The sequence below is a fragment of the Taurulus bubalis genome (genome assembly GCF_910589615.1).
Source record: "Taurulus bubalis genome assembly, chromosome: 15".
NCBI classification, from domain to species: Eukaryota; Metazoa; Chordata; class Actinopteri; order Perciformes; family Cottidae; genus Taurulus; species Taurulus bubalis.
In genome coordinates this window covers 9568946-9581169 of record NC_136603.1, presented here as the reverse complement: position 1 = coordinate 9581169, position 12224 = coordinate 9568946, and positions in this window count along the sequence as shown.

The window sequence follows — 12224 nt, the reverse complement described above, 5'->3', positions numbered from 1 at the left end:
ATGATTTCATCCTTGAGAAGTTCAAAACAGGGAGAACACATTTTCAATTTCTTCTTTCCGGGTTTGAATCTCCTTGGGGCAAAGCAGGAGGAAGTTTGCTTTTTAAGATGTTACCCAAACTTCATTACACCAAGCAGCAAATTAGGCCTCCACTGACTGCTATCTTCTGTGAGCTACAGTACTTTGATGTGGTGCTGAGGGAGGAGGGTTAAAATAGGGCAGGCCGGCTATGACAGCTGCTGTACTACTGAATCTAAAGAACACTGATCTCCAACATGAATGCATGTTGACCTTTGAGACTCAAGATACTGATGATGAATACAGTTATGCATGGATCAAATAATCACAACTCCAAATCGTATTTTGTCCGGCACATATTAATAAAAGCAGAGCCACACATAAATAAATAGAAAAGGAAGGCAGTACATGAAGAAAGTATATTGGGAAAACTTGAAAATATACAGGATAGTCACAGTCTTCCACACTGTGCTTAGGTTTTTTGTTCATAAAAAAGAAAGGCTAATTGAATGTACATGTCAATATGTGAATATGGCCCACAGGATTCAAAACAACACATATATTGGATTTTTCTACCTAAACAAAATGTTGTTTTCATTATCAGATGCACAGTATTTGTTGTTTCTTTGCTGCATCCTTCTAATTAATGCTGCAGCAGCCACATTTCCCCACAGAGATCATGCAGTGTGTCAAGAATATGTAATCATGTACTTTTCTATAGTATGTTGCTTTATCAAATAATCCCTTATCTCATTATATCTGATCTTGTTTAATCTTTTTTTGCCACATTATGCCTCATGTATCTCAGTCTGCCTCATTGTAGTGTCTCATATATCATGTGTCCTATTAGCTCAACGTATCCTATCTTTGTATACCCCGTTCATGCAGATTCACTAGCATGGGTTTTCTGTTGCAACATCCATCATAGTAAATACAGGTTTTGCTTAATATGTGTTTTTGTCCGGTCTGTGACAGAGCAGTCATCATTCTCTCAGCAGAACTCATCAGTCTTCTTGTTATCCTGTCCTCATCCTCTCTTTATCCTCTCTTCTCATCTAATCTCTTCTCCTCTCATCCTCCTTTTCAGTCAGGAAGCCCCTGGATCGACATCAATGAGCCGCTCAAAGAAAGAGGGAGACAGAGAGGCGGAGAGAGAGATACAAGAAAGAAGAGAGAGAGGAGGATGGAGAAAGAGAGAAGGAGATAGACTGAGAGAGGGATAGAGAATGTGAAAGAGCGAAGAGAGGGTAACCAAAAAGGAGAAAGACGATGGAGATACAGAGAAAAAGACAAATAGGGGGTGGGGGGGACAGAGACAGGGAGAGTGAGAGTGAGTAATTACAGGACTCCCAGTGTTTTCAAAGCCCCTCTTTTATCTAACCCTTCCTGTGGCTGTGAAAAGGAGAAGCAGCGGAAAGAAGGAGAAGGAGGAGGAGGAAAACTAAAGTCCAAGCTTTAGTCCAACTCAGACAACAGGCACCAGTCATCCACATCACACAACCAAAGTCACACACACACTCAACTAATTTATACTTCTGTTTCAAAGGCAATGTGTCATCTGAAACAAGGTGCTTGTGTGTGTTAGTGTTGCTGGCCTTCATGTAAAGTACTCTAATAGTGACGTTTTCTCAGCCCACCTATGAATATTGTGGTTAATATTCATATTTGCTATTTGTCTGCCTATGTGTTGTGCTGCTGACACAGCATATTGAGCATTTTCACAGTGCTGCACAAAAACAAATTGGACCAAATCTGAAATTGTAGTGGTAGTGGGATTAGAAGTAACGGTAGTCATTATGGTAATATTAGTATTGTGTAAGTAATGATGACAGCTGTACAGTATAACTCATCAGGAGCATATTAATAATAGACAGTACATTCGTACCAAAATGGTGTCTCAACTGTGACACGTTGCTGCTTTTCTTTGTCTTAAATGACAACAAAATGAATATTTGGATTTCAAACTGTTTGAATAAAAAAAAGAGCAATTTTTAAGAAATCAATTTTGTCCCTATAAACTTATGATGGACTTTTTTCCCCACTATTTTAAAACCATTAATTGACTATTTGATAAAAACCAATTGGCAAATTAACCAACTATTAAAACACTTAGTTATAGTCCTAATACGAAACATATATATATATATATATATGTATATATATATATATATTATTGTTATGGTATATAGTAAAGTAGGCATATAGTCATTTTGGGTTTTCCTTATGTTGATCAGATTGGAGTTCAGCCAGTTCTGGTGCTGTCACTACCGGCCTGTGAACGCTAGATGGCGGAGTTGAGTCGTAGCCTGCAGCACGTTAATTGTCCCTGCCAAGAGTCTACCTGGGACCAGACACCATACACGTTAATAATCTGTCTCTTATTCAGGGCGGAGAAAACTTCTCGCTTTTTTTTTCCTCACCAAGGAGGAGCCTGCAGACACACCGACATGCACCAAAGTGGAGGCTGAGACGCAACTTGGACTGAGTGGAGTAAAAAGTCTCAGACAGCCAGTCCCCTCGGCGATGCTTATCCGACACCAGGCCAGAGATTGATCACCGATCACCAGGACTGATCGCCCCGCCAGCAGACCCCGCAGTGCAGCGGAGAAACCCAACCAGCGTGCCGCCTCTCTGAGCTCCAGGTAAGACGTGTGAGCAGCTCCGCTCTCTGGAATGCAAGGACGGATTTCTGCAAGACTTCAGGGAAATTCCTGAGCAATACTTAGGCTATTATGAAGAAGAAAACAAGCCGTGTGGTTTATTATAGTTTTATCTCAAATAAGTGGGAGATGATATTCTTATTTTAAATTATAGGATATGTAGGCTATTTAGGACAGAAACACTGAGGGCGCATGTAAAAAACAATACATCTACTAAAGGTGCTAAATATTGTTTTGTGTCAAAATATGCAAAAGTGACGCCAAACACTGCTATTTAGATCACATCTTATTTATTTGACTGGCTGATTGATGTATGTGTTGTCAAGTGCAGGAGACCGAAGAAATATATTTCCAATATTATTATTCACAAAAAAAAGTCATTTCCATGAAATTCATTTGTGCAACAGGCCAATCCCCACATTCATCGTGAAGTTTGTGACAGCTTCTGTGTGTGTCGCTGCAAAGGTTGTAGCCCAAGGTGGGAGACAAACGAGATGGTTTCTCACATCACCATCTTCACAGTTGAGGCCTCGATTGCTCCATGACAAGGATGGGATTTTTGAATCCCAAATATGCTGCCAATGGCTGACTTCATTCTTGTGTGATGGTTTTGATCAGTGGGGAATAGAGTGGAAGAACTTGCAGTGGCAAAGGCGTTTGGGTTCCTATATTATCATGATAATACATCAGTTTAATGCAATAAGCCAAATCAGTCCTGCATGTGTGATGAGTTGAGTTTGCGTAAGAGATTCTATCTTTGGCTTGTGTGTTTGAGCAAGTGTGTGACCTTGCACACCTTTCTCCACTGTCTGCATAATTGTTTTCTTGGTGCCGCCTCACTGTCCCGGGCCCCGGGGCCCCTGGGGGAAGTCCTGCCCGCAGACAGGCAGCTCGGCCCGGCTGGGGACGTGCCGGGTCCTGCCGAGCCTCTGAAGTCTGCTGGCTGGCTTTGAACTGTAGCTGCTGGAGGTGGAAATCCATCCGTCTCTACTCTCTCCCCACCCCCTCCCCCCTCCCCGCCCGTCTTCTCTCTACTACCTTCCTTCTATCTCTCCATCTGTGTGTCTCTCTCTGTCCCTGCAGCCCCCAGCTCAGCGCGTCTCCGCTGCCTTTGAATCTTTCATGTTCACAGGTAGAAAGACGAAGGAGACACAGAGCAGAAACAGGGGAGGGAATGTAACTCATCTTCAAAAGAAGTTAATACGGTTTCTGAGGATTAGAGGGATGAAGGTGGAAAAAAGTAACAAAGCCAGCGCCTGTAGTCATGATCATCCTGCACTGCGCTGAAAGGAAGACATCATTCGTTGATTTACTCGCCGCTCTGTCAAAATGAACCTCTTTATTTTAGGGTGATGTCATCAAAAGGGGAAGAGATTATTGTGTTTGTTTTGTGCAAATTATTGTTGACATTTATGTCACAGCTGATTCCAATCCACTCAGCATATCCAATTACCACGTCGAGAAATTTAGCACGCTCAGGAGGCCCGTTAGGGTTGAACGTTTCATAAAGCTTCACACGTCTGAAAGGAAATTCTTCAAAACACTTTGGAAAGTTTATGTATGGAGGTGAAGTTATTTTAGCTCATTAGGGTACTACTTAAGGCAGGACTGTTTGGTGGCCTTAGCAGAACCATTCACAGTATGTGTAATGTAAAGGATTGTAATAATGATCTAAGCGGATGATTTATTGGACAATCTGGCGATGAATCTAAAGAAACTCAAATGTCAGTGTGAATTTCATCCCTGCAGCGATACTACGTCTTTTTTCATGGCACCTGGAAAAAGCACAAAAAATACTCCACTGAAATACTCACTGAAGTTGTAGCCTATAGTAAAACAATGTGCATTATTATTGTTAATATAAAAAAGTGACAGTTTAATGAAACAAAAGACAGTGTCTTACTTCATTGTATTCATCTATGTTAAAATGTTAAAAGTGTTAAAGTTTGCAATCAGATGTTTTCAGTAGGATTTTACCATTTGACAAAGATATAATTCACTGTTGAAATACAGGCTATGAATTGGATCTATATTTGCAGTATACTCTGTATCCATATACTGAGGTTCAGTATGTGCTCAACACTGATCGTGTGTACAGCTCTGACCGATGCAAGCTGTTCTGGAAAGAGCAAACAAAAGATGTCTGACAATACACACTAAATACTGCTCCAAAACTCCCAGGCACCAGGACAGACAATTAACTTAAGTACCTTGGAATGAGACAGTAGGTCTCCAGTAGACCCCCAGCAAGATGAGGAGGAAGCTGCATTTCATTATATTTTAATTTACATGCAATAATCTCAGGAGAAAAAAAAAAGTTTCTAATCATGGGCTCCACTCTCAGCATTATTATATCCCCACAGCGCAGACAAACCAACAACGAATCAACAGTTGAAATCTCTGCAGGCCCCCGGGAGCAAGTTTAATCAAATTGAGGTTTGTGGTCTAATTTGTGTCTACGAAAGAGTCCTCTGTATGGACAACCTCCTTCAGTCAGTCATCAATGTATTCTGTACAGAGACTGTGGTGGGAGATCTGGCACTTCATGTCTTACATTGTGGGAAAGCAGAAATACCAGGTGAGGTCTTGAAAATCATAGTTTATTATACATTTTGTGCCTTCAGATGAAGCTAAAATAACTTGTTGTTTCTGGTTGGTGAAACGGTTCATCGGCAGGTGGGAAGCTGGTGAGGGATTGTGTTGTTGGTCGAGGCACCTGTGCAGATGGTTGTAGGCTCTGCGGTGTGATCCGCCCTGTTGCTGGTGGCAGGTTAAAAGTACACATTACCAGAAGTTGGCGTGAGTGTTTCTGTTAGTTTGCATCTTTCAACCCTCTAAGTATGCACTTAAACTCTTAAGTCTTTACCTTTTCAATGGTTTGATGAGGATTTGTGCTTCAAATAGCCCTCCATCCATCATGACTAGCTGCTGCTAAGACTAATAGAATTATCCGCCTGCAAGAAAGACTCCAAGAGCCCTCAGATTTGTTTTTAAAGACTCTCAGAGAACTCAGAAAAGCACACAAGTACGGTTTATTATTTCAATGTTGACAACTGAAATAAACAGAAAGGAACAGTGCGGATACTACACTGATTGTTTTTTACTGAGAACCAAAATTTCATCCGTTTTTTTTAATTCTCTTTGAGTGAGGTCAGTAGATTGGAGCTCAGATATCTTTTTGATTTGGAGTATTTTAATGTACTTTAATGTCACATGTATCCTAATATCCAGAACTCTTACTTGAGCTTATGATTTGACTTGTTCTGACAGCAATGAGACATACAGACGGATTCCTGGTTGCAGATTAGCCTTCCCACCTACAGCCACTGCAAAATCAACAGAGACAGAGACAGAGTGATGTTCTGCCTCAGCAGAGCTAAAGAGGGGAACAAGGGATCAGGGAGGGGTGACGATGAAAGACAGATCACCGGCAGGCGAAGAATCAAAGAGCCTACTGGGACTGGGATAGGTGTGTGTGCTACGCGAGTGTGTGTGTGTGTGCGCGCCTTCTTTTCAAGTGCCGTAAGAGTTTGTTTTTCCTGCGCACGGAGTGGGAAGCTGACAGTAAGTCTGTAATTAAAGCAATCAAAAGATGAAGAGGAGATGAAGAAACATCACACGCATATAGAACACACACATTGCATGTAGCGCTCTGGCCATGTACTATATGTCTCTCTCCTGGAGGTGGGATCTGCACAGATTTTGAGGAATCAAGTATTTACATGAAAGTGGATCACAGCTCTGCTACTTTGGTGACATCAACTCTCTGTGGGCCCCCCATGAGGAAACTACTCTGATTTGTTGGTGGAGACTGTGGAAGTTTCTGCATGTTTTGACACTCTTGTGACAATACAGCTCGCACTGATAAACCCCCGGTGCTGCGGTTGGACGGGGTCGGAGCGAATGGATGTTTAGTCGGCATACGACGGCCAGCTGTTGGCTGGGAGTTCGTGCCTGTCTCCGAATTCGGAAATCACTTTAATCACGGGTTTATTTTCACATCAAACTTAGGCGGTCATTATGTTGCAAGTAAACGTGTCTATTTCTGGCTCATTTACTTCCTTATAGCTGAGCCTTGATGGCTACTTTGTTCAGTGACTTAAGCACTGATAAAGACATGCAAGGAGAACGGGAAGGAACACTAACAAACATGTCAGCAGTGCAGTGCGTGAGCCTGATAATAATGATGTGTGTGTACATTGTAACTGCAGAGCTGTCTCTTTGTTTTTAGAGTGTGTTTTCCAATCAGGGAGTTCTGTGGAGAAGTTTTGAGACACACTCACGGTCGGATTCAGCCAAAGGTGAAAGCAGTTGGTCTAATTTGAGTGACGGCGCTGCCACCACCCACCACCCCTCCATTTAGTCTCCAGCTGCATCATGGAAGGAGACAAAATGCCAGCAGCACATTCCTCCTTCATATTTCACGTCTGAAAAGAAAGACAGTAGGGGCACTTATAATTACTTAAAGGTGGATTGGCCAAATTCTTGAACACACAATTATTATTTGAAGTCAAAGCACATTCAGTGAACTGAGATGTGTTTTGGCGTTTATCAGGCCAATTATTTAAAGCACAGATAGATGATTATGGTCGCTGTACAGTTAATGACATGGTATTATCCTGAATAAAATGGTCTCATTTCTTTTTCTGATGATTATAGACTATTGTAAGAAGAGTTTCTCTGATAATAATATCCTCATAATTCACAATTCACAAATGGGTTCACTTTGTGGTGAACATTATCTTGATTACTGTGTGGAAAATGTGACGAGAAACAAATCAAAGTAAGTAGATAGAATCGGAAGAGCAACCATCCAGTGTAAAGATTAAAATACACGGTCAGATGGATGTTGTTTGAGAAGGTTCTTTGACTTGATGGCGGGGAAATCCACAACGATAAAAGTTTTCTGCTTCATGTTTTATCTACAAACCCACTTGAAGCATGATTACTTTCAGATCATTCATCTTAGTCATAACAAACAAGAATGTGTTGAATTAACATTGTGGCACTCTTCGCAAGTTAACGTCTCTAAAGCTAGAGTTTGTTTGATTCAGTAAGCATGAAGTTGCACCCTCAGTACTGACATCTGCATGAAGCAGATCATTGTTAAAAAACAACACACAATGCTGAAGTCTACATAACATGATCTACATTCTGTAATAGTTGAAGCATTTTCATGTGAAGTGAAGCTGATGATGACCATCTCTTCTACTTCTGTCTGAGGCTCAAAGCTGGTGAGCGTGATATCGTCGCTGCTTGGTTGGCTGGAAAACAGCAGCATTTGAGGTGTTGTGCGTGCACACACAAACAGGCTGCGGGCATGCAGGGAGCAGGAACATGTGTTTGAGATCTTGCTGGGATTTGTCAAGTTGAGCCCTGGTCTGGAAAATAAATTGCCTTTTATTTTCGTAATAAAGCAGTGCATTGATTAACTTTGGAACTTCTTTATGGCCTGGAAGCAGAGGGATTATCTCATATATATATATATATATATATATATATATATATATATATATATATATATATATATATATGAGAGTGTAAGAATGTATTTGTGGTAGGGTTAGAGCAGTAGCTTGGTTTGCTGTTGCATGAGGCCAAAGTTATATTTTATTTAGTGAGAAATTGAAACTGACGAATTGCCCAAAGCAGTCAAATATTGGCAAGAATGATCAGCTGCAGTAGCTTCAGTCAAACAATATCAGCATTAACAGTCCAGTAATATGATATCATTAGATTTCAAATGGACCCAATAAAAAGAGAGGAGGTTACTTGAATGAAAAAAAAAGAAGTTCGGGAAGAAAGAGAAAGATTTCAATGGAAAACAGATTTTCCTTTTAGAAATACCAAAACCAGGACTACTGAGACCCCTGGATCCACATGCTGCTGATTTAATTGTCATCAGAAATTAAGTGCCATGGAAGAGCCCACAAACCACCCTCTAACCTCATCCTTCATCTGTTCATTGCTTTGCTTCTTGGCCGAGTTCCCTCTTCTCTGATTGGCTTCTATTACTTAATCGGGCAGGAAGTCATTATCAACCAGCGTAATAAATAGATGTTAGAAGGTCAAACACTGATGGTGAAACGTCGTTTCCCACACAATCCATGGGCAATCTTAAAAAGAGACTCATTTGGCTCTGTATTTCTCAATGAAAGTAATGGATGGAATTAAATCAATGAGACGAGGAAAACGAGACAGAAAGAACAATGTTAAACACTCGTTAACTGTTTGGTATCCAGTTAATGGTCCAGTAAAACTGGGCAAAAACAACAAAAGTACCAAAGTTGCCACTGGTTTATCTCATTTAGTGCACTGAACTGGTTTAATGTGGTTCCAGTTTGTGGCTCTCATGTGTTACTATTACATTTGGGTCCAAAATCCAAACAAAAATGGGAGCTGAAAGGTTGAGCGTATACATAAAGAAAAGTAGGCTAATTTATGTTGGAGGACGTAACACCTAAAAATGTGCTTCGTTATTATGGTGGCCACTATGGATCAAATCAGAGATGGGAGGAACTCGGGCGATAGAATATTCATATTTTATCTAATTTGTGACATGAGACATATACATATAGATAATGTAATATGGGTAAAGTCAGGTCATTTTTTCATCTCATCAGACTGTTCTGTTTTATTATTTTCCTTTACTGTCATTATATTCACATTACTTATGAATATTTGTAAAAAAGTACCATTGTGTAAATATTTTGTGAATATCGTCCCAATATCGCTATTGATTGATTTGGTCAATAATATGGTGGTATTTGATTTTCTCCATATTGCCCATTGTAAAATTAACTAGGTTTTTCCCAAGCATTAGCTCACGTTCAGTCAGAACATTAAATTACACATTGTTATACAATATTAATGTAGTGTTGTTAATCTTGAAACCAGCTGGGTTTCCAACTGTGGTATGACCGATTGAACCTGCTGCATGTTGCTGTATAAGCGGATGCTATCGGCTGCTTCTGAACTTCACGTGGAACGGAGGGGGATTTTGGAGATATTGTGAATCTTCCAAACGATACACTGCAGATTCAAACAGAGTTGTGAGTGCCAATGACTGCAGTGCGTCGTGAATGAAGCATTCCACTCACTCCGGGGGGAAATACTGAACTACCACAAACTAATCATGCAATAAAACAAAGCATGTTCATCAGTATGATTTTCAAGCAATGACCAATGATGAATAGCCTACTTCCCACAAGAAACAACGGATCACCTAAAATGTTCTCATTCACCCAATCTGATGCTCTATTTACAGAGATGAACACAGTGTGCTTGCACAGTATGGTCTGAAGCATTACCACAAAGAAAAAAAACACAAGGATGAATAACAAGAGACTGACTGGCAGGTATGGGTGGAAGAGTGCAGAGACTGAACAATAACTGTCTACTTAATGTGCCTGTACGAGCTGATCTGTGGGAATTTCCATCAGGCAACCCCTCCTTTCACCTACAGGGTCTGAACATCCCCATAATGACTTTTCGCTTAGTCGATCACATTTGGCTGTCATATTTAGTTGCAGTCCATATCGATACAGACTTCATTCTGCTTTGAAGTTTGCGATATGAAGGCATTATGCTCGTCACTGTAGGCCAGGGAACTTTGATGTAAGATGTCTTCTTTTCAGTCTCATTAAATCGCACTGTATGGATTTTAAGGTCAATGGGTTTGTTATTGTGCTTTTTTTTTTTTAATGAAGCAGATTAAATCGTATTCCCGTAGTTATGTGGAATTTCATATTGGTCTCTTTTGCTGACAAAATAAGCAATCAAATGCAACCGAAGGAAAAACAGAGATGAAGACAGAGCTAATAAAGGGGGGAGCTTGCAAAAAATGTTGCAAAAATAAAGCCGTAAAAACATATTTATACAGAAAAAAGTTTGAAAAAGCTGACGTGCTTTTTCCTCTGTGCTTTCACACATTTATAATGGGAGCTGCCCAGTAGAACCGCTGTGTTCTACGGGTGCCACAAAGAACTGCGTATACTCGACCAGGTAATGACACCGCTAAAGACAGAAGGGTTATTTATCGGAGATTATGTGGTCGTTAGAAGATTAATACCCTCGGGGGGCAAAAGACTTGACTTTCATCTCAGACCTGCCCCGACAGAGAGCACAAGGGTTAGAGAGACAGAGAGACGGTGTACGGAGGTAGAGCGGAGTGTCAGAAGACACAGAGAGGCTTCAAACACAGCGGTGTGTGTGTGTGTGTGTGTGTGTGTGTGTGTGTGTGTGTGTGTGTGTGTGTGTGTGTGTGTGTGTGTGTGTGTGTGTGTGTGTGTGTGTGTGTGTGTGTGTCTGTGCGCATCACTTTAACCCCATAATGAGTAGCCTTAAGGGGGTCCACAGCCATTTGGCAGTTCTTCATTTCCTGATTTAAAAAAAGAAAAAAGTGCTGTCTACCCTTTTATCTCTTCGGCATCAACACACAACTCTATGCGCGTGCACACACACGCACACACACACACACACACACACGCACACACACACACATCGGTTGTGGTCTTACCACCAGGACTTGTGCAATTAAGCCTATTTTGCCCTCAGAAACCATCTCTGTGCATATTTATTCACCATATCTATGTGTTAATGTGTGTGCGTGTGCGTTTTGCGTGTGCGTGTATGTTGAAGCTGTAATTAAGCAAGATCAAACCCTCGGGGTCGGGGGAATTAGCCATCATCCAAGATCAAAAGGTTTTTCACTCAAGTCTGTGAAAGTGAAGTGAAATCAGAGGTTTGAAGCCAGACAGACAGATTTTGACCTCAGATACCATCGGCTTCCTCCCCCTTCTCCTCCACCCCCCCCCTCTCTCTGTGTGAATGTGAATTTTAAGCTGATCTGACCTTTGGGAGAACATCAAACAAAACAGTAACATGTTGTTTTTGACAAAACTACAGTGTCAGTGGATTAGTTTTTGAGTTCTATTTAAGCAGCTAAAATGATGGTACTGGTTAGCGAGTGAATGCCGTCGTGGCTAATGGGAAGCAGTGCTGTCATAAAGAGGTCAAATACCGCAACGCCAGTCTGCCACTCAGACCTCCCACAGCCATACTTTTTGCTGCGCTGTCACACTACTCACACTACAAAAGATAAACAATAGCGTATGCTGTTCCCCAGACAAAAATAATAATAATGGATGGATGGAATGGATGTTCCCCAGACATACTTGATATTTGAATCTGGATTAAAAATGTAGATAAAGTAAAAAATCTGTCATCTAAATGTCTAAATGCAAAATATGCTTATAAAACCGTGGCCCCATGTGAATTCAAGATTGTCTGATTGACTCAGTTTGCGCACAATGTGTTTCATTCAGGACTGGTTCTGGAGGTGTGATGGAGATGTGATGCAGGGTTTCGGTGTCACAGGGTCCACTATAAAAGCAGGAAATCAGACAGAAGCCTTAGATCCAAGAAAAGTATCTGCATACATTTATACATGCATCTTTCTTTCTCTCATATAATTAACACTTATAGAGACTCCATGAGAAATGTACTTAATAACAGTAATTAAAGGTGCGTTTGTGTGTGTGAGTG